At 38.7% G+C, this 25363-nt stretch overlaps 1 protein-coding gene across 3 annotated transcripts in view; it reads right to left on the reverse strand.

Annotated features, from left to right (window-relative positions):
- LOC131347096 (fibroblast growth factor 14-like) overlaps positions 1-25363 on the reverse strand; it is a 57656-nt gene that overhangs the window by 27603 nt on the left and 4690 nt on the right. Inside the window, exon 1 of one of the 3 annotated variants that reach the window (XM_058380966.1) lies at positions 899-1009. The exons of the other annotated variants lie outside the window; for them this stretch is intronic. The gene's annotated coding sequence lies outside the window, so the exon portion shown is untranslated. Of the gene's footprint in view, positions 1-898; positions 1010-25363 lie in introns of those variants that run through there. 3 annotated transcript variants of the gene reach the window in all.

Raw genomic sequence — 25363 nt, forward strand, 5'->3', positions numbered from 1 at the left:
CTAATGGCAGTGGCCTCTTTTGACAAGATAATACACCTTACCCACACTTCAAAAATTATTAAAGAATGGTCCGAGTAACATGTCAAAGGGTTCAGGGTGTTGACTCTGCCCCAAATTTACTAGACCTCCATCGGCTCAAGCATCTGTGGCATGTGCTGGACAAACAAGTGTGATCCATGCAGACCCCACCAACTTAGAAGTCATAATGGATCTGCTGCTAACATGGCAGATAACACAACAAACCTTGAAAAATCTTGTGGAGTCCATTCCTCGATGGACTCAGGACTGTTCTAGAGATCTAGAGAGCACAAGAGAGCCCTAAACAGTATTTCACTGGTGGTTTTATTGCTATGCCTGATTGGGGAATGTATGCTACTTAACAAGTAAATACAATTAGTAATTTTTTTTTCTGTTATCAACTATAATCATTAGCATAAACCATCAGCCATGGTCACCTTTCAAACTGGTCTAAATAAAGGATTGATCAGAATACATAGTACGTTTTTTCTGATACTTACTTCTCTTCGTACTTTGTCATTTTCACATATTGGGCTTATTGTTAAGAACTGTGTTATGGTTTACTATGCTGTGTTCTTCCCTAATATTTCTTCCCCTCTGTTTCTTTTTTGGGACCTTGGATAGCTCCTGGTGGATAAAAGCACTATGACAAAACTGTATGTATGAAGTGGAAGTGGAAACTTTTTGCACTTTATAATACAACACAAAACGAAACTTGAACACAGAGGTTAAATCTAGAACACTAAAGGTTTTTTTTTTAGTTTGTCTGGGTTTTTTTTGGCTCCTCCTACTCATTCTCTCAGCAGGTAGCTGATTGTCCTCAGTTGCAGCTGCTTACCAACTAAGAGTGAGGCAGCACAAAAGCAGAGGAGAAACTCACAGACTTTTAGAAACCTTCCTCCAGAAAGCTTTATCCAGAGTGATGTCTTTTGTCCTGTCCCAGCACAGTACACTTCTGAGTGCGATTTCCAACTGCTTTGTACTCTGTGAACTGGATGTACATGGAAAGTTCAATGGCTGTTATTAGTGATTACAATGTTTGAGCTGTTGCTCATCTTAAACATATATTTTTTTTTGTTTATGTTTAAAAATTTGCAAAGATGAACAAAAACTGTCGCACACAGTAGTAGGCAGTAAACCATAAATACTAAAAACAAGACTTTTGGCAAAAAAAAAAGAGAGACTAGAAAAAAACTGGTACGGCATTAAACACACGGAAGCATAAACCTTTGCAAGACAATGGCAGACTTTAAAAAAGTAACTTAAATAAGGTGGTTAATGAGCAAACACAACAGGAAATGGAAAACAACAGAAGAAGAGGTTCAAAAAGGTGTGTAAGTTTGCCCTCTGGTGGTCTAGTGGGGAAATGTCCAGGGTAGCTGTGACAGAGCAAGGAGGCGGAGCAAAATTTTGGTGTGGCAAGGTGAGGGTCAGTATCCTCTGCATGGCAGGGAAGCAGAGCAAGAGGCAAACTGAGAACTCCTTCTAGCACTCAACCACCAAGTTAACGCCCCTCCAGTGCATCTTGGGATACCACCCACTGCTGTCCCGTGGAATACAAACTCAAACTCACCTGCAGTGGACGAAAGGGTCAGGTGGAGTAAACAGGTCTGGGAACAAGCCCACAGACAGCTCAAATGCACAGATCAGGTAACCAAGAAGTTTTCATATCAACACAGGATGGAGACTCCATGCTGTAATCCAGCTGACCATGTTTGGTTATCCACTAAAGACGGTCACATTACAGAGGGGTTATGTCGCTACGATTGGTCCATTCAAAATACTACAAAGAACTGATAAAGTTATGTACACACTGGGCTTGCCATGACACAGACACCTATTCCCATCATTCCACATTTCATAAATAAATCCAGTAACACCAGGTACCCTCACAGAAAACATACCTCCTGCCACTCCCCCAGCACCCCTCAACATCAAAGGAGAACCAGCTTACACAGTAAGTAGACTCACACCAGAGGGAGCACAAACTTCCATACCTAATTGAATGGGAGGACTACAACCTGAGGAGAGATGCTGGACACCTGTCCATGATGTGCTCAATGTAATGCTGGGTCGGGAGTGAACCCCATGTTATGCCAAGATTTTTATGCATACCACCTGAAACCACTGCAGTGGGTTCAGCGGTGGAGACAGTTGGTTGGGAATTGGTGGGAGTCAGCATCTAACCACAAGAGTATATCAGGACCCTCATTTTATCTTATAACACAAAGCATACACACAGTGAGGCTTTTTTGGACCAGGAAATAATGCAGCATTCTCAGTGGAACACTGAGCAACTTTCCTCTGGATCCAGGAAAGGGAGCGACAACCCCAGTGGAGTAGGAAAGCAATGCAATGTCCAAGGTGGTGCAGGAAGGCTAGAAAATGGCTCCAGTCAGGGCAGGGCCCCCCTTCCTGAGAAATACTCCATAGAATCCTCAGTCTTGGCAATGAGTTGATCAAACAGGGCCTTGAACCTGCCTCTGCTGCATCCTTTTTGCTGGTCTTATGTCACAAATAGGACAGCAAATGCAAATACAAGTGCAGAATATTTAAATGTGCAAAGGTGAACAAAACAAACCATAGCACACAAACAGATGTAGCAAAACGTAAACATTAGAAACAAGACTATGGCAAAAACACAAAGGCATAAACAGTTGCAATAGAGCTGCTAATGAGCAAACACAAAACAGATGAGCATGATCGTGAAGGGAAATGGAAAATACAATAGAAGAAGAAGAAAAGGTGTATATGGTGAATGGTTGCTCTCTGTTGGTCTGGAGTGGAAATGTCCAGGGTGGGAGACTGTGAGAGCATACAATTCTGTTGTTAAATTAGCTTTTCTTTGAGCAGTTTAGTTAAAGTTTTAATCCCTTTTTGTTCATATTTAATAGTAATGTAGTCATTATAGTATAGTATTTTCAAGTAACACATAAGTAAATACATTTTACAGCTAAACATATGTAGCTACAATTTTATTAGCTATTGCTTTTATTGGCATCTATTTATTAAAAGTTTAAATGGCAGAAATTGATGCTTGTTAATATCATGATTAAAAGTAATTGCTGAGGGATGCTTGGTTGAAAGTAAAATTTCAAAAGTGCATGGTGTACAATATGTCTGTATCCCGGGGTAACAAAAATTATATCCCATATATATTATACCCAGCAGAAATTATATACAAAAACAAGGTATAATGATATGCTTTGTGATGTATACTCCACGGACACATGGCCATGACACCTCTGGGTGGTTGTTGAACATCCAACATGTGGGGATGTGGTAGCTTTGTGGTTAAGGTGCTGGACTACTGCTTGGAATGCTGAGAGTACGAATCCCTGGACCCTCAATCTGCTGTTGCCCCAAAGCAAGACCCTTAACCCTCAGTTGAGATAAACTGTAAGTTTCTCTGGATAAGGGCATCTGCCAAAATGCCATAAATGTAAAACATCCTTTTCCCAAAGCATGGCATTTATATGGAGTTGGCCCCTCTTTGCTGTTTTACCACCATCCACTGTTCTGGGGAGGTTTTCCACTAGTTTTTCTAATGTGGCTGTGGTAGTTTTTGCCCATTTAGCCACAAGAGTATTAGTGAAGTCAGATATTGATTTTAAGCAAGAAGGCCTGTGGTGCAGTCAGTGTTTTAATCCATTCAATCCAAAAAGGTTTTCAGTAGGATTGAGGTCAGGGCTCTGTGTAGGCCATTTGATTGCTTCCAAACCAACCTTGTCTTTATGGAGCTAGCTTTTTGGACAAGGGTTTTGTCATGCTGAACACCACCTTAATGCCTGTGTAAGACAATTATGTGTCTCCAAATTATGTTATTCATTTAGTTAAAAAAAATATCCTACACACTCTGCAACATGGCTTCTTATCTACTGATGGCAGTCTGTTTCTAGACTCCTCCATAAAAGTACAACACTGAAGACTTGCACTTCTTGGTCTGTCTAACTTTGAAGTGTAATCAGTAATCAGAATGTGGTCACTGACTCACTATGTATGGTCAGATTTAAAATGGAATTGTGTAAATAGGAGAAAGTCTGCCTTACGGATATAATATCGAGAGTTTGAAGCCTAGCTTCCTGCTTTCTATAATCACTACACTTCATTACACATTTTTGACATATTTGTGTATGAAGTTAAATTTACTCTTGTGATATCTTGTTTGTAAATCTTATTGGTATTGGTAAAAGCATTAACTGCAACTGCAGCCATCTCTTCTGTCTGACTTCACATTTTTAGAGATATGTGCTCTCTGCTCTCGGTATGATTAATTATACTGGAATTGTTGAAAAAGTGGCATAATTACTCCAGTCCATATATCTATAATGTATATCCAGTACACACAGACACACATATTGTTGTTCTTTCAGTTGCTCCCTGTTTGGGGTCACCACAGCAGATCATCTGGTCCACAAATTTGATTTGGCACAGGTTTTACACCAGGTGCCCTTCTTGACGCAACCCTCCCATTTCATCCAGGTTTGGGACTGTCACTGAGACAGGGTTAGCTCCCTGACATCATGATCTATTCTCCAGACAAGGAAACACAGGTCACCCATGTCAAACAAAGACGTGGAAGACATCTCACTGACCAACTCTATATAACCAGAAAGAAATGTAACTAGAATCAATTTATTTAGTTACACATTGGCCCAGAGGGGGCGCTCTTGGACCAAGACAAAATCACGGCCATCACTAACCCTTGGAATACCATCAAGGAACTGGAATGTTTACTAGGGTTAGCAATTTTTTTGTATCGGATCGTGTAATGTGTTACTCCCTTGCTGAAGAAGCTGCAGTGACATCCTGCAGTAGACGTTTTGAAAGCCACCTTGATCTTCATCCTGAAGCATTCTAACCTCTCCAAGTCTTTCATAGTGAAGGAGAATGCCTCTGAGACAGGGGTGGGGGCTGTCCTTTGACAGAGGTTTGTGGAGAATCCCAAGCTCCACCCAGTGGCCCTCCCTGGCATGTTTCCATGTTTTCCCTGGCAGAATATAATTATGACATCAGCATCCAGATGCTCATTACAGTCAAACTGACGCTCCAAGAAAGCTGTCACTGGCTGGAGGGGGCACTTCACCAATTCCTCATTTTCACAGGCCATTAAAACCTTGAATATATCACCCATGAGATTAAATTTATGGCAGACATCCTGGCCTTTATTGTTCACCAGGTTTTCAATCACTATCACATGCCAACCTGGCTCAAAGAACACCCAAGCAGATACTCTCTCAGTTATATTCAGCCCTTCCCAAAGATACATCTAAAAAGTGCAGCCTTTCACTGTCACACTTTGTAGGGGCATCACATGGGACATCTATTAAGAGGTTGAAAACACACCAGAGGTGAGAACTCCCATGTCCTCCCAAGTGAGAGCGCACACAGTCCTCCCTGGCAAAGGGACACCTCAGCACTCACTAGAACCACCAACTCCTCCAGAGCAAGTACTGATGGCCCCGATATTTATCTCTATCTGTTCCAAAATATCTCACACCTTACACGCTGGAAAATCCCTCCTGCTGCATACACAAAAAAAATCAGGGTTACATCTAGCCATCAACTTATTGATTAATTGTCCATAATTGGCCATTACCTGGCCAGCTACCTGTTCTCATACTCAGTTATGTCTTCAGGTAATTTGGCATCACAGAGGACATAATACGTGACTGGGGAGCTTTTACATAAAGCGTAAGGGAGAGACTTAGCATGTGAATGAGCCTAATATCAGGTTACCATCCCAGGCTAATGCCCAAGTGGAAAGAGCCAATCAGAAGACAGGATGCTTCTTACAGACATTCTGCATGAACACTCGAGAGAACTGAGCCCAAGTTCTAAAAAAGTGAAAATTTGGCTTTGCTTTAAAAAAAAAGTAGTCTCAGCCACCAGACACTGCCTGAGAAGTCATGCTGAGAATCCGCCATAGTAGAAAACATTTTATATGCATGAAAATCCCAGCAGTCATCATTGTTGTTTTCTACTTGTATGCTTTCTTTACTCTTTTCCACTATACCGAATTTTGTTTGTTGGAAATGTCATTTTTATATAGAATATAAAATGTTTTATGTACTGACTCAATAAAGCAGACTCCTAAGAAGTACATACGCCATCAGATATTTCCTGATATTTACATCTAGCTGTGTTAAACTTTTGCTGATGTCAGTGGGTCAATGGCTTGGTGCAGTTATTGCAAGCAACTTCAAACTTTATTATTTGTTATTAACTTTTATCCATATATCAAGATGGAGTTTACCCTAAATATAACAAACTGGCACTCTCAAAAATGGAAATATGCTTGCTGCTTCATAAGCAGCATTAGGGCAAGTTGTCCACAGTGTGGAGCTGTGGTTCAGGATGATGAATGATCCTGTGAACAAACACAGACTTGGAAGCATTGGGCTTTTTTTTAAATTTCTGTTTAAATAGCAGAGTGGAGGGTGGATTACTTGATAATTCTCTAAGTCTGGCAGTTGTGTTTATGAGAGAAAGCTTGAAACTCAGATGGCTAAAAAAAACAGACACATGGGAACACCTTGGATTAAGATTGCCACAACATGAGCAGAACTGGAAGCATTTACAGTGCTGAGCCTCTATATCAGAGTGTATAGGTGACCCATTAATCAAGTCACAGTGTTTGAGAGAAGAATGTGAGGGATAGAAGGCAGACAATGATTCAGAAACCAGACAGAAGATTTACAATAATAGAGACTGAGATACTGTAAAGGAGAGGGAGGAATGATGTAAGAAATGATACATTCTTTGGTTCAGTCCTACTGCAGAGAAAAGGGGGAGCCATCTATAGGACATGAACGGTAACACAGTACTATAGGGCCTACTAGCAGAAACCATCAAACCATACACTTAATCATTAAGATCATTTCATTAGTATTTTTCAAATTAAAATAAACAATGACCTCAGAGTACCAATAGTTTAGAAATGACTTTCTTTGTGGAATATACAACAAAAGTTTGACTACATGATTTTGTGCTATTTACATATAGATTATTATATTGCTAATATTTGAGAATTTCTAATATTCTAATAAGAGATGACTTAGTTCAACATCCATTGCTAAGCAGTGAACAGAACAGGGGACTAAAGGCAGACTCTCTGACGCTGAGCTGAGCTGATTTTCAGGCTAGGCTCTCTGCATTCCTCTCACCAGGTTTGCACTATTCTGCTCACATGTAGGTGACAGGAATGATGCTCATGCATCTCTTTGCTGATTTGCTGAGTCTCTCTTTGGCCCTTCCTCCTATGTCCTAATTGATGGAGTGAAAGGAGAGTCCCTCTGCAGTGGTAAATCCCCCCCACCCCCAACCACACCCGTACTAGACCTGTTGCTAAGCAACACGGCTTGAGTGGAACTCCCAAATGCCAGAAAAGAGGAAGTTGGAGAGGCAATCACCTGCAGAATGTGAGCTGACGCAGCAATCATCTCGACTCAAAGCTGTCTGTTTTTCAAAGGTACCAATCTTCTAGTCTCAGCACTAAAACATTACCCAGCAGAGAACAGCTTGTTCTGTTACACTGGTGCTAAATAATTATTTGCTACATTGGTACACATAGAATGCATCTTTCTCAGTTTATCAACAACATATGTGCATGATTTTTGCTAAAGAAATCTCATGCTGATGAACTGGACAAATGCAAACACATGCAAATGCTCCTATACCCCACACATACACACAGAGTCACTGATCAGCCATTGTCACTGTACTGCAGAGGAGCATCAGCAGTTACAATATGATCAGTGCAGCATTGCATTCATAAACAAGGAGGGCTCTCTCTCTCTCTCTCTCTCTCTCTCTGTCTCTCACTAGTTCTTGCTCTCTGTGGCTCCATTCACTGGGGAAAGATGAGCTAATGCTTACAGAAAGAGAGATTGCTTAAAAAATGGCTTTCATAAAGCACTCTACATTACAGCCCCATATTCCAAGGCACAATAATATTAGAATCTGTTCGTTCAAGACGAAAATGTTATACTTTATATAGTTGCACAATATATCATAAATGTTAATACTGTTAATTATAGACATATATGTTCACTGGCTACTTTATTATGAATATCTCTAGACTTGCTCATTCATGCAATTAGCCAATGATGTGTCATAAATCACTCACAAAAACACAATTAACACTTCAGTTAATGTTCACATCATACATCAGAATGGGGTAAAGGTCAGACCAACAGGCTTTTTGTGCAGAATGGTATGAAAAAAATGGAAGTTCTTTGGGCAGAAATAGTTTGTTGATGACAGAGGTCACAGGAAAATGGTTAGACAGGTTTGAGTTGAAAAAAAAAAAGGCTACTAAAAATCTAGACAACTGTCCCCACCCACTTTACAACCATGGAGAGGGAAAGGAAAAAAAAACATGACATAGCTTAGACACTCCACAAAACTGGGTTTTTAGGAATGGTGGGAAAAAGGAAACCATTAATGAAAAAAGCCATATGGAATCCCACCTAAAAAGGCATGTTGGAGACAAAAGTTCTTTGGTCTCATATAAGCACTTTTTGAGCTTGGTATATAAATGTTCATGAATGCGTTTGATATATGAATGTTGACTAGTTCTGCTATGGAAATTTTCAAGTGCTTGGTTGAATCCACTTAAATATTTCGCCTGTACATTTCTAGAGCAACCACTGTTCTAGGTTGGGTGTTACCCTTGGACCACTGGCTTTGACTGTTGCTCATTCTCCAAAAATCTCATACCTTAGTACATCATGTAGCAAATTACCTGATTTAAATAGACCGAAGTATCTAATATAATCTAAACTCGTATCTAGTATGCAACAAATGAATCTAAACAAATATACTTAGACACTATAAAAACAAAAACAACTTCCCAAATACTAAGAGAAAGTGTTTCTGGGGGGAAAGATTCACTTGTAAAAACGACCGAGACACACCTGCTACTTGATTTGACTTTTTCTGTATAAACAGATGCAAACTCCCTTGGGCCCATTGGCATTTTCATCCAAATTTCAGAGGTGTTGTCAGGAACAGCTGGACAGTTCCCTGCCAGGCCGAGAGAGGGCGCTGGCAGGTGAACCTTGGAAGCCTGCTTCTTTGTGTGTCTTTTGTTATGCCCTTCCTATTGTTCCTATCCTGATTGTGTCACCTGTATCCCATTAGCCCTAATGTCCACCCCTATAAATAGGGATCCTTGTGTTTGTGTCCTTGTCCATTGTTATCTGTACCGTGGTTTCTGTTGGGCTTTTGTTTGCTAGGTTCCATGTCCAAGCTAAGGTCTAGGTTTTGTTTTGTTTTGTTTAGTTATCCATGCCATGTCTTGGGTTATGTTTGTTTCCCTATGTCGCGTCTTAAATGTAATAAAAGCAGTGCTTCGCTGAATCCTGCGCATGGGTCTCATTATACCGTGTGCTGGCGTGCGCACACACACCACGGGCGTCTGGGGTCGAGCCCCGCATAGGGCGGGGGTCCCAGACGTTACAGGTGTGACCTAAAAATGGAAGACCATTACTGAATAATAAAATTTGCCTTTTCCAGACCACTGGTATCAGGATTAGACAGAATGTTCGGAGTCTATGGTCAAGCCATGTTTGAAATTCTTTGCTTTAAAACATGGATTCTAGATATTGCCATCTTCTGTAAGCATCTTTCTGTAGTTCATGCAGACCATTTTCATGGAGCTGTATTATTAAGTATATTATGGAGTCACTTCTAGAAAATCCCTAGCTTTTCTTTTCTTCTAAGGTTCAAGTTTTGGGTCTGTTGTCTAATGTAGTCTTTCCATATGCGGTTCTCCAAAGATGTCTGAGATGACATGTTAGTCTAAATATTCTCACTGAAGGTGTAACATTGGCTCAGATCACTGAAATTCATAGCATAGATATCAAGTAAACTGTGACCAGGTTTCGTAGAATTTTCTAGACTATTTATGCGATTTGTTGTTGTTTTTTTGTTTTTATTGTTTCATGCTTTTCTTTAAACTCAGCTCAATAAGGATATATAGTGTTGCATTTAAGCTTCGAAAAAAGCTTCACAATATTTACAAATCATGCGAGCTTCTACGACAGACTCATATCGTTGACGACGCTTCACTAGGACTACATTTTCTTTGTTAACTGTTAATAATGTCTGACAAAAACACACAGGCGGCTTGTTCTGGAGAACAATAACCTTAGTTACAGCAAAAACAATTTAATCATGCGAAACTGTCCAAAAAAAAGAATACAGTACACAAGTCTACATAGACCTTCTAACTACAGAAATAGGTTACCAAATTCACCACTAGAAATCACTGGGAATTAGGTTATGTTTTCTTCTCTTATTGGAGAATCAAAACAGAGTGAGAGAGAGAGAGAGAGAGAGAGAGAGAGAGACTGGCATCTATGAATAATTCAGATGTCATATGATGAAATATGGAGAAAGGCCTGGGGTGACTGACAGAAAAGCCCAGTAATGTGTCTGACACCTTTGGTGGCCCAGACAAATGAATGACCAGATTAAGAAAATCTCAAGGTGCCAAAATCGATGCACTGCTGAACAATCATTTATTAGCATGAATGAATAGAATGTATAAGCAAATTGTCTCAGCATGAGCGATCGCAAGTGGTGAGAAACAGTGGTGACTAATGATAAAATAAAAAAATTATGCAATTATGTAAACTGTGCTTATAATACCAATGTATGCAATGCCACAAAAACATATAATGTATTTAACTGGAAAAAACATAATGTTCATACAGTCTATTTTCTATAAGATTATATTTCCTACTTGTTCCACACACAATAGGGTCTGCACCTAGACCCAATAAGTCTAATAAACATTGCTCTGGCTTTATGTTGCATTACATAACAAACAAGCTCCAGATTTTTCTCTTGCTCCAAATCCATATAGAGGGAGGAGAGAGAAGGCAAGAGAGAGAGAGAGAGAGGGAGAGATGCTATTAGGAAAGGGTTGGGGGTTAGGCCACCACAAAATTTAACAGGATTGTGAGCACACATAGAGTGAAGAAACATTAATACAGCCACCTCAGCCCTCATTTGCTCTAAAGCTCACTTTTCCATTCTTGTCATGTTGCTCTGTGAGGTTATGCATACACATGTGGGTTGTGAATCCTTTAAAACCTGCGGTGGTATGGTGCATTGTGGTCCTAGAGGCTGCACAAATGTTGTATATAACACCTTCCCAGAGACCAATCCAAATGTTGCTAATTGTCACAGGAACATTTACAGTAATCATGTACTGTGACCAGGTGACACAAAAAAGAGGACACAGCATATACAGGACTGTGCAAAAGTTTTTTAATGCAAAGATTTGTCATAGATGTTTATTTTATGACTTATGCATTTATAGGTCAGTACAAAATATATTTTTTCCAACAAAAAAAAAATAAGTGTTACAGAAAAATGATTGTATGTCACTAAAGAAGCAACATATTACATAGTACACCACTAAAAAAAACATAATCAAAGCTGTTGGGTTTTGCCTGCAAAACATAAAGCAAGAGTGTCACTCAGAGACGTCAGAAGAACTGAGGCAGATTCTACAAGATGCTTAATAAATTTAACAGACAATTTCCATCTGGAGCTATAATTTGCTTTACAATATTTCTCTGACTTGTGCACAGTACTGTATATCCCATGTAAAAGATGATGGTAGGCCATTGAGGCACTGTTGTTTACAGGAGCTTGTGGGTTATGCTTTCTCGCAAACACTTTCAGGTTGAACCCCCAACCATCTGATTACTAACCCTGTGCTGTAACCACTGAGCCACCGCTGCCCTTGGGCTTGGAGATGCTAGGTTTCATCCGTGCCACTTCACATTCAGCAACAACATGTTGGTGCAAATAACAGTTATATCACCTCTGAGGCCTTTCCAGCAATAGCTGCATGTTGATATCATGTCCATGAAAATCATAAACAGGTTTGGAACCATAAACAAGTTTGGTTTAGTGACAAGAATGCTGAAACAACTCTCACTGCATTTATACAGAGACTAGATCCCTCAAAGCATTGACCCATATACCCCATTTTCACATAGTAGCACCTAAAACAAAGGCACATGATGCACATGATCATGGGCATTCTACAAATAAAAAAAAGTAGGCTGGATAAGTATATTCCTAAGTCACCTGAGAAAGCTGTACAAAAGTAAAGAGTTGGTCCACTGTGTCCAGGTCCCCCAATGGTCTTCCTGAATCAACAATTAAAAGGAATCTCCTTTCTAGAACCTTGGCATACACTTTTCCTGGGAAGCTGTGGAGTGTGACATCCCATAAAAGCATCACATAATAACATCACTCCCTCTTACCCAGTTTGCCAGTCTGAAGGCACTGCCTGAGATCTCTGTGGTCACCAGCTGCAGTTAGAACCCTGAGTCTCAGAGTAGAACCATTGAATTGAGAAGGACTCCTGTTGGTTAACTCCCACAAGAGCTTTAAGAAGCACTTCCCACTGGGTGGAGACCCCAAGGATCTACAGAAGGAGCTGTGATCTGTGGCTTGATAAACCTGACCTGACCTTCTGATCCCTGTATAAATAAATATGTATCTATTTTGTACCTCTTGCAAAAAGCTTTTATGTCCTTACACCTCCTAAGCCAACCCCCACACATACCAATGCATGTAACTTTCACTGACCTCTCCTCACATCACCCCCACCATCAGAGGAGGCATCATTCAGCCTTACAACACAACTACTGTATATCACACACCATGTACTGCTCACACTGTGTACTGCACCTTCTATCAATCCTTCACTGACCACTCATCCATGTGTGGGTTACAACACAGATTTATTTATTTATTTAATTATTTATAAAAGCTTTTTTTTTTTACAATAAACAGTATGGAATCAAAGTTCAATCAGTATCATAATATGCAGCATATGACATATGCTCTTATCTTCTGTATTTCTCTTTTGTTCATTGTTTTTGCATTCTTTTGATAATGGATTCGTGTAGCTTCGGAGGTTCCTGTTATTCTTCCTCAAGGTACTCCTAGACAGTTAAGTTTTAATTAAACTTTACAGGACAGCTGGACGTCTATCATTACCTGAGACCCGCAATGGGCATCAATTTTGATTCCCATTGAGCAGACTGTCAGAAGGAAATGAGAAACTAGGTATAAGGCAAGCATGTAAGGCAAGGCCATAAATGAAAGCATGACTTTCTGCAGTTGTTACTAACATGCTAAAAAAGTAAAATATTTTCATTGACCCAATTAACTGAACTAACATAACCTAAAACAAATATGAAAATAAAACACAAAAATCTCACCAACAAAGCATTATTAATACATAAGCACACCTCTATGGTCGAGCATGATCTGCAGTGGTGGACTTTGTAGTCATGCCACTCTAGCCATGATGGTAATCAAATCATTTTCCTGTTCTCTCTCGCTCCTTTATATTCCTCCCGCTCTGTCACTAATACAGTTCTTTCTGGCTCGCTGCCAAAGACACAGGCTGACTGTCAATGCTTATTCTATTACAGGTTTGTTGAGGCAGGATGCTGGCTGGCTTGTGGCCAGCTGACATTGATCTGCACAACTGAAAACCATCCAGAACTTAGCCCACTCATTCAGGCAGAGTGTTGCACATCCCACATCACACACATTCCAAGCAATATGCGGTTCAAGTCCTGGAGGTTAGCTAGAGGTTCTCTGAATTTTAAAACTGGTGTTTTGTTTCCAAATGCTTAGCTCGCAGTTGTCACATAGTATCAAGTTTAAACGAACACTTAGCTTGGGACAGAAGTCACAGTCCATAAGACAAGGATAGTTGGCTATTAAAGGAAAAGAGATACAGCATCAGCCTGAATACACAAAAATACTGATGGATGGTTGGATGGCAACCTACCGTAGCAGCAGCTCTGCTTTCACTGTTAGAAATAAATAATGACACTACCTGTTATTATAGCAAAGATTTGCCATTATAGCGTGGATGGACCAGTTGTAGCTCAGCTTGGATAAGCTATGGCTACCTGGGGGACATTTACACTATTTTCAGCATAAGTGACCTTCATTTGCATCTGCAGATTGTCCTCCAGATCTGTTACACTAGCCGTAAATAGAAGAGTAACTGTGTGTGTACTGTGGGCCATTCTACCTTCATTGTATCTAGGCCTCACAGTCTTTAAACAGCCAGAAATCATAGGTTGGTCCAGATTTACACTCTTCACTCTGAATAACTACATACCTTGCATTATATGGCCAAATATATAGATACGGCGGAGGGTTGGAGGCAAATAACCTCATATATCAATATTCTTTCCCCCAAAACAGGCATTCATAAACTAGGTAGAAAATTATAAGTACACCCTTGCTATTTTCACAATCATTAATAGAATAATTAGCACCCAGCTGTTACTACTGTAAAAAATAAACTCAACAAAAAAGCAAGCTAATTTAATCATCAAGAAGTGTGACTACATCTATTAAATTACAACTTTTGGCTATTCTGGAGCACTCAGGTGTGTATCTACCTCATGACTCGAAGAAAGGATATCAGCCATGACCACAGAAAAGCAATTGTTGCTACTCATTAATCTGGGAAGGGTTCTAAGGCCGGCCCCAAACAATTTGAAATTCACCATTATACAGTGAGAAGGATTATTCACAAATAGAGAGCCTTCAAGATAGCTGCCTGTCTTGAGGGTCCCAGCAAATTTGTTCAGACTGTATAATACTCAGAATTAACAAGAAAACCCCAAGAGCTACATCATGTACAGACATCTGTAAGAACATAAAATGCCAGAACAATCAGAAAATGACAGAATATATTTGTATAACTATGGTAAAAAAAAAAAAAAAAGTATATGGCACCACAGTTTGAACACACCACTAAGGTTCTCTAATAATATTCTTTGGACTGGTGAGAACAAGGTGGAGAGGTTTGGTCCTCATGCACAGTGCCATTTTTGATGAAAAACAAATACAGCACATCACCATAAACATGGTGGTGAAGGGGTGATGATCTGGGCTTGTTTTGCAGCCACAGGACCTGAGGAACCTGCAGTCATTGAGACAATGACAAACTCCCACTTATACCAGGATATTCTTCAGACAAATGTGAAGCCATCTATCTAACAAGCTTACCTGGAAATTGGGAAATTGGGTTAGACAACAGGATAATAATTCCAAGCATATTGGCATTCTTTGGAATTCCATGTTGGAATGACCAAGTCAAAGTCCAGACCACAGCCCCATTGAGATGCTGTGGCAGATTCTTGCAAGAGCTGTGCATTAACAAATTCCCTCACAGAACCACAGAACTGTATCACACCCCATCCCATCATATTTCAGAAAAAAAAACCCTTTTTGCTCTCATTGAATTTTTCTCCTATATTAAATATCATTGTAAATGCACTAGCAATTTTCGACTGTGACATTTGTGCTAAATTCTCACCGAGAAAATGAAAAAAAAAAAAAAAGCACCAACCAATTCCTAACCAAATTGATAAACACATCACAATTTATTTAAAGATACACACATTAAATGTGTTTCTGGGTTATGTTTCCTTTCTAAAGGGAAAGCTCTTTGTCATTAATTGATTTACTGTCAGAAACATCATGTCAGTTCCCTGTTTTCAGTATCTCCACTGGCAAAAAAAAATGGTTTGGGAATTCTAAAACATCTTGAACTACCTTCATGAAAAGATTTAACATTTGGTGAAAGCATAAACAACTTGATAGTTTTATCTCACATTCTAAACTTCTCAACAAGTCCCTAAGTCAGCACCCTCAAATAGACAGCATCACCTCGACTTTTAGTGCCTTACCACACAATGAAATACAATCATTTTGATAAAGCTGACCATGCGGTTGCAAACTGGACTAAATAAAGGTGACAGACAGGTGCAATCAAGTCTGCAGGAAAGTCACAATTATGCAGGATAAACGGATTGGCAACCCAGCCTTTGTCTGGTCTAAAAAATGACAGAAAATAAACACACACACACACACACACACAATAAAATGAGCCATTAATGAGACTACTCCTCCTGGACCCAAAATTATCATTTAATTGCTAACATTATTAAAACATGCTGATATAATTATAATTATAATTACATGTCACTGTGTAATTACACCAGCATGTATCCTTCTAAGGCTCTGAAAAACCTTCAAAAGAATATAGTATATTGTAAGCACATGAATGTTATGCACTGATCAATCTCAGTATTAAGAGTCATATTTAATAATTGGTCTTTCTATGTACAATGTAAGAACTTGTCAGTCTGGTTCAAAGATGTGTGATCCACAAAAATTTCCCTTTGGAAACTCGGAATATACAGGACAACAAAGGTGGCTAAACTTTTTGTGCTGGCACATGCTGTTGACCTTTAAAATCAAGGTGTTCACAAACTGGCAAGGAAAGTGAACGCGTTAGACGAGACTGTCAGCAAGTCAAGAGTAATTTGTTCAAAAAAGGGTTCTGAGCACTGCAGTGAAGTCACTGCATTTAATTCATCACATTATTTTTTAATACCACTTCATGCATCTGAAGAAAGACTGATGTTGCATTACTACTCTCATCACACAAAGAGGTCAAGGCTTTATTGCTGTCCGATAATGTAATTTCTACGCAGATTTGAGATCGGTTTTGATGGTTATTTAACAATAAAGTCCACTAAGCAAAATTAGCTGTCCTGAAACTATAACAAACAAGACACTGATCAGCTAACGCTAACCCTTAACCCTAAACCCGTCTACAGTATATTGCACAGGTCCCCCTTGGGCCGCCAACTCTGACCCAACGAGACATGAACTCCAAAAGACCAATGAAGATGTGCTGTGGTATCTGGCACCAAGACATTAGCAGCAGATCCTTCAAGTCCTGTAAGTTGCAAGGTGGGTCAAACATCCCATGGATGCTTGATTGGATTTAGATTTGAGAATTTGGAGGCCAAGTCAACACCTTAAACCTAATTAGGGATCTAATTAATACAAACCAAAAGTAACATGGCTAAAGTGAAAATATAGAACCGAGTGCATGAAGCCTGTATTATTGCCACATATACATTACAGAGGAATTCTTTCCTTCACATATTCCATCTGTGGAAATTGGGGTCATAGCACAGGAGCAGCTATGACACAGCACCTCTGGAGCAGGGAGGGTTAAGAGCCTTGCTCAAATGCCCAACAGTGGAGTTTGGTAGTGCTGGGGCTTGAACACCAATCCTCTGAACAACAAGCCAGAGCCGTAACCACTTGAATCACCACTGCCCCATAAGACCACCACTGCTCCACCGATATATATACTCATTGTCCACTTTATTGGGAACACTTGTACCCCTGTATATTCATGTAGTTATCTAATTAACCAATCATGTGGCCTCAGCACAATGAAAAAGTCTTGCAGGTTTGGGTAAACAGCTTCAGGTAATTTACACATTTAAACATCAGAATGAAGAAAACATGTGATCTCTGTGACTTTGACCATGTCATGGATGTTGGTGCCAAATTGGCATTTCAGAAACCACTGATCTCTTCTCTTTACAGAACTCTTCACTTATCACTCTTTCAATTACGATAGCATATCTGATCACCTGCCATCTGATAAATATGTCTGATAACAGCATCGTAGCAGCAAGTACAGCATTGTCTGGTTACAGAAACCCACTCGTTGTGTATTCATTTAACATTTCAAACATTCCTTGTGCTTATTTGTGTTTATTTCAAGAGCAAATACTTTTACCCAGCACATACTAGGTACAAGAAAAAAAGAACCTAGGTTTATAGTATATAACATAAGAACATAGGTATATACTATATAATAATACTAGTCAATTCTTAACCTTATAACTAAGAGTAGAAGCAAAATGTGATGTCCACAATATTGTCCGTTCTATGACCATCTGAAAAGTGCTTCAGAATGACTTTTTATCCCAATATTTTTTTTGCCAACTCTGAAGGACACGTCCAGATACAGCCTTGTTATTGGTTGGACTACCTGAGAAGTACCCTAACTCTGTCCAGAAATATTTACAAGAGCACAGCTTTTTAAAACCATTAAAATGAAGCCACCGAAAAATGAAAAATGAATATATATATATATATATATATGCATTGCATATTGTAGATTACCACAATATTTGAGATTTGCCAGTCGTTTCTACCAAACTCTATTTACTTATGGTGCAAACACCTCTGGTTGAGTTGATATGTAATGAGCCAACAGTGATGGGTATGTCTCTTTTGCTGTCTTTTAAAGTTCCTTAATATTTTAGATCACTTCACTGAAACTAAAACCTCGTTTTACATCTTCAACAATATCTACTTATAGTGGAATATATTAGCGTTATGTAAATTTAGAGGTGGTGATGTATTTATCGAACATGTAGTAAGGTGTTCTTTGAATATATAGTAAGAAAAAGTAACACGAATTAGATGAGAAAAACAAAAAACTACAGGAAACATTACAGGTCATTAAACATATTTAAGTTCAGTAACAAAGCACAACCCTGACCAACACCAGCCAACACACCTCCTGGTCTCCTGGACTTTTTCATACCTTTGTTTTGAAGGCTATGTAAGGTTAACATCACATACCTGGGTCCACCTTGCCGAGAACCTTGCGTATCTGTTTTTCAGCTATTCGAATTATTCTGTCAAGGTCCATAGCTGTGTCCTCTCTTTGTCTGTGCAACCCAATGATCTTTTTTCTCCAGTGCATTGTTTAAGTCAGTTCCCCCTCCCCACTACTTATCAAGCCTATAAATATACCTTTGGGTCACATATATAAGGTAGACGTAAGAGAGACGGATGATACTCAGACTATTATGATTTTTAAAAAGTAAAATAAAATTGACAATGTTTTACAGATAGTCTTACAAACCTCCGTGTGTTTCATAATTTGTTCATCAAAAGATGCTTCATATTTTATGTTGCCTGTGGACATAATCGTGTTAATAAAATATGGAATGATTGTGATTGTATCAATGCAGATTCTTTCAGATTTATGAATGAAAGAACAAAAATGCAATCCATATAGAAATTGGGAATGTTGAATTGTAATATTTCCAGATAAAACTCAGTAAGAGTATGTAACTGAAGTATATTGCATTAGTACATTAAAAGCTCCTACACTGACTAAAAATGTGATCAGAAATGACAAAAGACACAAAATTTGCCATTGGAAATATTCAAATATGAAATTCATGTAACAGCCTTTGTGTTGGCCAGCGAGTCTCAAATTGTGCAATTAGTAAAGGAGACTTTGATTCAATCCCAAACACCTTCTACGTTTATTTGTGGAACATATCACCCTGTCAGCAGGATACTCGGAGGAGTCAAGTAGCTTTTTGAAGGCCTGCGTCTCTTAAACTAAGGTAGACAGATCTAAACTAAGACCTTTCACCACTCACTCAGACAAGTCCAATGCTCAAGTGGATGGAGTACTCCAAGATTAAGGTGAAAGTGGTTGTCTCATTATAAAGGCATGTGCCCCGGAGGCTTTTCAGCACGAATGCATGTGGGTAACTATGTAAGAGAAATACATGATGGGGCTAATTTTCTATTACAGCATCAACTGAGGTGGTTTATTCCTATTTATACCACAGTAATTTGCTAAGAGTTAGGTTTATTAATAGGCTACACATACATTTATAGATACATTTAATATTGTCTGCAAAATAATTTGCGTTTCTCTTATCACTTGCATTATAGCGGGAAACAGTCCTATATTTCTTTTCACTGTCATGTTACTGAGAAACCAGGAAGTGCAAGGTCTACTCCTGAAGATTTTCCTGAGGCAGGAAACCTTTTTTTTTTTTTTTTTTATGGTTACAAAGCACTGTTCCGGGAGACACGTTCCATAAAAATCTCATATCAACTCATTATATGGTTTACTTAACAAATTCTAATCAACTTATCATTATGGGTAGCATTCATTATAAACTATGTTTGTGTATGGAATAAATTAATTAGTTGACTTGCTATAAAAAAAATAACATATTATAATTAGAGCATTAATATAAACTTGTAATTTGTTAGGGAAATTGTCAGCTGTTTCAGAACATTATATACACCATCTGACCAATCAGAATTAAGAATTTAATAGTCTTGTGGTGGATGAGAAAATAAATGATAGATACTGACATAAAATCGAACTGTCTGCTGTCTATGTAGAGTCCCATGTTCTCCCACTGCTTGTGTGGGTTTATTCTGGTTGGATTTGGTATGCTAAATTGATGCCAGGTCAGAATGAGTGTGTGTGAGCATGGCATCCTACGATGGTTTCTCCCACTTGCTCCCAGTGTTACTGGAATAGGTTCTGGATCTACCTGGATCCTGATCATAAAAAGCAAGTGAAAGAGACTGAATATATGTGAGACGTGTAAAAAGTGATGTAAATGGTTATAAAATTGCTAAAAAATATTTACAGTTTGCGCAGGCAATTCTTTTTCTTGGACTTTTTAACGTCTTACATCAAATAACTCTTGCAGAATTGAGTTTGTCAAGTGGGAGAAGAGAGACCATAATCACTGCAGAACTACAGGCCTTCCAACAAATTGCTGTATTGTTATAATTCACAATAAATACCTGTGATTTCTGTTTCTGTTTTACTGGAAAACACATGATTATGTGTTAAGTGCGAGTATTTGGGAATGTATACCAAAACAGTATTGAGAGAAAAGGTAATTTAGCAAAACACAGGGTGGATATATTATAGGTTGAAACGTGCGCTCTCTCTCTCTGTCTCTCTCTCTCTCTCTCTCCCATTTGAACATTAAACATCGGCGCATGTGACTGACAGGTGTTTCTTGCTGCCCAGGTGTATCCTCGTTGATTGACTGTTTTAAAATATGAATAGTTCTGAATGGCTACACTTGGTTTGAGCTCTAGGTTCCACCTGTGAAGATTGAATTTGGTGGTAAGGAGGATAAACCAACATCAAGATCATAGAGCTGTATTTTCTGTAGGAGAAAGTAAGCCATTCTCATGTTGAGTAAAGAGGGAAAATATATCAGAGACATCGCACAAGCATTAGGCATAGCCGATACAGCAATTTGTCCTGAACGTCCGGAAATACATTTGCAAAGAAATTCACAGATGAGCCGCAAAATTTCCTGGAACAAAGTTTAACCTCTACTAAAGTGATGGAAGTTTGGAAAATGAAGTGCTCATTGGTCAACCATAGTGGAGGTAGTGTCATGGCTTGGGTTTGCATGGACGCTTATGGAGCAGGCTCACTAATCTACACTAAGGATCCAACTCAGGATGGCAGCAGAATGAATTCAGAAAATTACAGAAACATTACTGAGAAATCCACACAATCTGATTGGGAGGCATTTCATCAGGGGAAAAAAGCGTAAGGTTTTAGGCTGACCAAGTCTTAACAAAATTGACATGCATTTCACTTCCTGAAGATGAGACTGAAGGGAGAAACCCCCAAAACAAACAATTGTCAGAATTGGAAAATCACCATAAATCAAGCATGCAACAGGTTTGATGTCAGTGAGTTGCCAGGTTTGATGTAGTAATTGCAAACAACTGATATGCAACCAAATGCTGAGTTATTTGCTTCACCTGGTAGAGAACCTCCACTTGTCCACCAACACTAGCTCCATCACCTAGAAAGCCCATCTCCCACCCCTCATCCTGACCAAGTTTTACAGGGTGACTATCAGCATCCTGAGCAGCTTCATCACTGCCTGGTCTCGGACCTGCATCATCTAAGACTTTAAGACCCTGCAGTGGACAGCTGAGGACAGCTGAGAACATCAGCAGAGTCTCTCTTCCCTCCATCACAGATATTTACATCACATGCTGCATCCACGAAGCCAACAGCATTGTGGGTGACCCCATACACCCTTCACACACACACTTCACCCTCCTGCCATCTGGAAAGAGGTACTGAAGTATTCAAGCCTTCACAACCAGACTGTGTAACAGTTCCTTCCCCTAAGCCATCAGACTCAATACCCAGTGACCAACCTGAGACACACACACACACACACACATATGTAAATCTCTGCACTCACACTGCAATTTTTGCACACCACTTTTTTTAAAGCTGCAACAAACTGCTGTTTACAACCGAAGCATCTTCACTTGTACTCTACAGAACTGTGTACTGGTCAGTGCTGCTCTGTGTACATAACTGTATTGTAGCATAATATATTGTACTGTCTTGTAGTTTATTGTACTCCATGTTTTCCACTTCCTTCTGTCTTGCAGTGTGTCCTGTCTGGCACTGTTTGCACACCTGCTCTTTATGTGGAACTGTTTTAATATACGTAATCCTTAGTTCTGTGTTGTCTTATGTAGCTCTGTGTTTTATGTAGCCCCAACGTCCTGGAGGCACATTGTTTCATTTCTCTGTGTACTTGCACAAGCTATATATGATTAAAAATCAATAAAAAAAAAAAAAAAAAAATCTTGCCTTGAATGTAGTTTAAGATAAGACTGTTCCAGTACTTTTGCTCATATAAGGAATTTATGTTTAGGGTTTAAGGAAAGCCATTAAGTAAATAATTATTGCAATCTGCACAAAATATAAACACATTGCATTAAATCTGAGTTAGCAGCACTTGAACCTGAACTTGTAACGCCTAAACAAATGTAAATGTGATGTTGAGAATGTCAAAGATTTTCAATATACTGGCCCCGAAAGCAATCTGCAATTATGATGTGTATTATAAAACATTCACAGAAAAATGTCAAAAAATCACGTTTAAATATTCAAGCAGTTGAAAGTTCAAGCAGTCAAAAATTAAAGGAGCATTGTGGTCAAGCAATTCAGTGTGCCAGATTACAGCCTTTATCAGGCTGGTCCCAGCGTGCAGGTCGTATGTCTGACACCTCTATCAAAGCTTTTAAATAAACCAGATGAGCAACAGGTTTTTCAGGCAAGTCTCTGGTGGATACTGTAATGGATATGTGCCATGTATGGATATAATTCAACAACTCAACATTAAAAGATGTGGATATAATGATAGATACTTCAATAATTCAACAATTTAACGATACAACAGTCTTAGATTTCATAGAAGAGTGAATACAGATCATTTTTAACTACTAGTGGACTAGCCACAGAATCCAAAACGGTTTAACATTCACTGATGATAATCAAATATTTATCCTTTAAACTGATATGAAACTAAACAAGTAACACTGGATTTAATTTAATCATAGCAACAAAACACTAACACTAACAACCTAAATTCTCATCTTAAAACTGGGAAAACCACACTGCTGTGCCATGGTACCATGCCCCATTATATAAAATATGGCTTAGAAATGAAGCCCTGCCTTCATGAGCTCAGAGGTGTGTTGTGATTAGCCAAGATTGAGAAAGGTTTGTTTGCTTTCTTTGAGTATGCTGGATATTTCCATCTGAATTCATCAAAATGAATTTAAACTCCATCAGCACCTTTTTTGCCATGAATTTTAAGCTTAAATTTCAAGACCTGAATTTCAGAGAGTTAAATTCAGAAGCCATATGTTTAAATTCTGCCTTAACATTTGCATCATTTTTTCCAAACATTATAAATTCATGTTCAAATTCAGGTTCTGTTGACTATAATTTCCCTCCATATTAACTCTAAGAAAAACAAAAAGCGAGTTTATTGAAGGCACCTTGATGACTTAAGTGATTGCAGAGTGTGAGCTCTCCAAAGACAAGTGCATTGTCATAGTGCCTCACAGCCTGATGAAGATTAAGTGCTGAGCCAGCAAGATCTTCTCCTCTCTCTTTTATCATTTCCTTTCGTATTCCTCTTTGGAAAATCTCAAGACTTTCTGGGAAGGACACAACAAGGCCACATTTGCATGGTCAAGCTCTATGAGGCCTAGTTTTTATCCTGGGTCTGAAATAACCAGAACACTGCAGTACATTTTTTTGAAGAAGTGGCCCAAAGCAAGAGTACTAGAGGACTGAAGAGCAAGGGGCAAAAGACACTAAAGCAATATTATACACTCAATTTAGACTGACATATGGAAGGCACAGTTCTTGGTATTTCCTGGATAATAAATGTAAAAAGCTTTTCTCCCTGTATGATAAAAAAAACTAAGATGTTATAATATGTTATTTATGTGCATATTAGGAATATAATGGAATATGCATACTTTATTAGTTCTGGACAAATAATGTTTTTCAAAAACAGCTCACAGGCCATCTGATTGAATCTAGAGGTGAGCGCCAGGGCTGGAAGGCAAAGCAAGCGACAAGAATTAACATTAACATTCAGTGATACTTGATGCATTATTTACAGATCCTTAGTAAGATTAGAAACTAGTTAGTTTATGGGGGAAGAGATTCAACTAAATGTGTTAGAAAATATCATGGGAAGGTACAAACAAAAACAGTGATTGTGCAAGTCTTATTAAAACAGTTCCATGAACATCTTGAGTAATTATGATCATGAGAGATGTAGGGCTGTAGCTCATTCTGAGGAACTGTCAGAGCCCGAATTCACACGCATTATTATTATTATTATTATTATTAAAAGACCACTTTTGTTAACCACTTCAGGTTTTAATCTGACACATATTTGGATATTTCAAGAACTATGCCTGCAGATAGGTGACCACGGATAATGCCAACAGATAATATTAAGATAATTATGTTGTATCTTGGTTCCTAGTTAATTCCATAGCTCTAAAAATGATATTAAGGCCAACTCTCACTCTCAATTATAATAATTGTGGGCCGTGCTTGAATTAAAACCATTATAACCTAATGTTTAATGTAAAATGCCAGATAAACACATGCAGCTGATACACTTAAGCAGTAAAAAGTGACTGTGTTTGATAACCTTTGTTTGATATCAGTTTATTTTCATATCCATCAAACGTCCATTAAATGTTTCACCATAAGCATTGACCCAAAAAGCATCAGGTGGCATATCAACATGGCCTGACAACATGAAAACATGAAAAAAATTTTTGGATTTATTCTTTATTAATGCTTTTCATTTAGAATTACTGGGACTATGCTACATTAAGCACAATTCTTTGCCACTTTTGCTGCTTACTGCAGCACTTTGTGTGACCTCAGTCTGATTTTGGAGCTGGAATGTCACCAAGGCAGGTTGGATTTGACACCAACATCCAACACAAAATACCCCACATCATCTAAATCACAAGTTCACTCAATGTGAAACAATGTAAAATGCTAACATTATTCATGTTCAGGGTTGCCAAATATAAAATGGTAGTAAGATAAGCTCCAGTGTTAAAGAAAAATTCATCAACAAAGCAGTGTTTGGAACCCAAAACCCTTTTGTATAATTATTCACATACAAAGTGAAATATGAAGATACAACACAACAGTGCTCTAGTTGTCCAGCCCTGCCAGCATCCATAAGTGTCTGTGGCTGACTTATAAGCAAATCTATATGCATATGTTGTAAGTACACTT

The sequence above is a fragment of the Hemibagrus wyckioides genome, linkage group LG26, assembly GCF_019097595.1.
Source record: "Hemibagrus wyckioides isolate EC202008001 linkage group LG26, SWU_Hwy_1.0, whole genome shotgun sequence".
NCBI lineage: Eukaryota > Metazoa > Chordata > Actinopteri > Siluriformes > Bagridae > Hemibagrus > Hemibagrus wyckioides.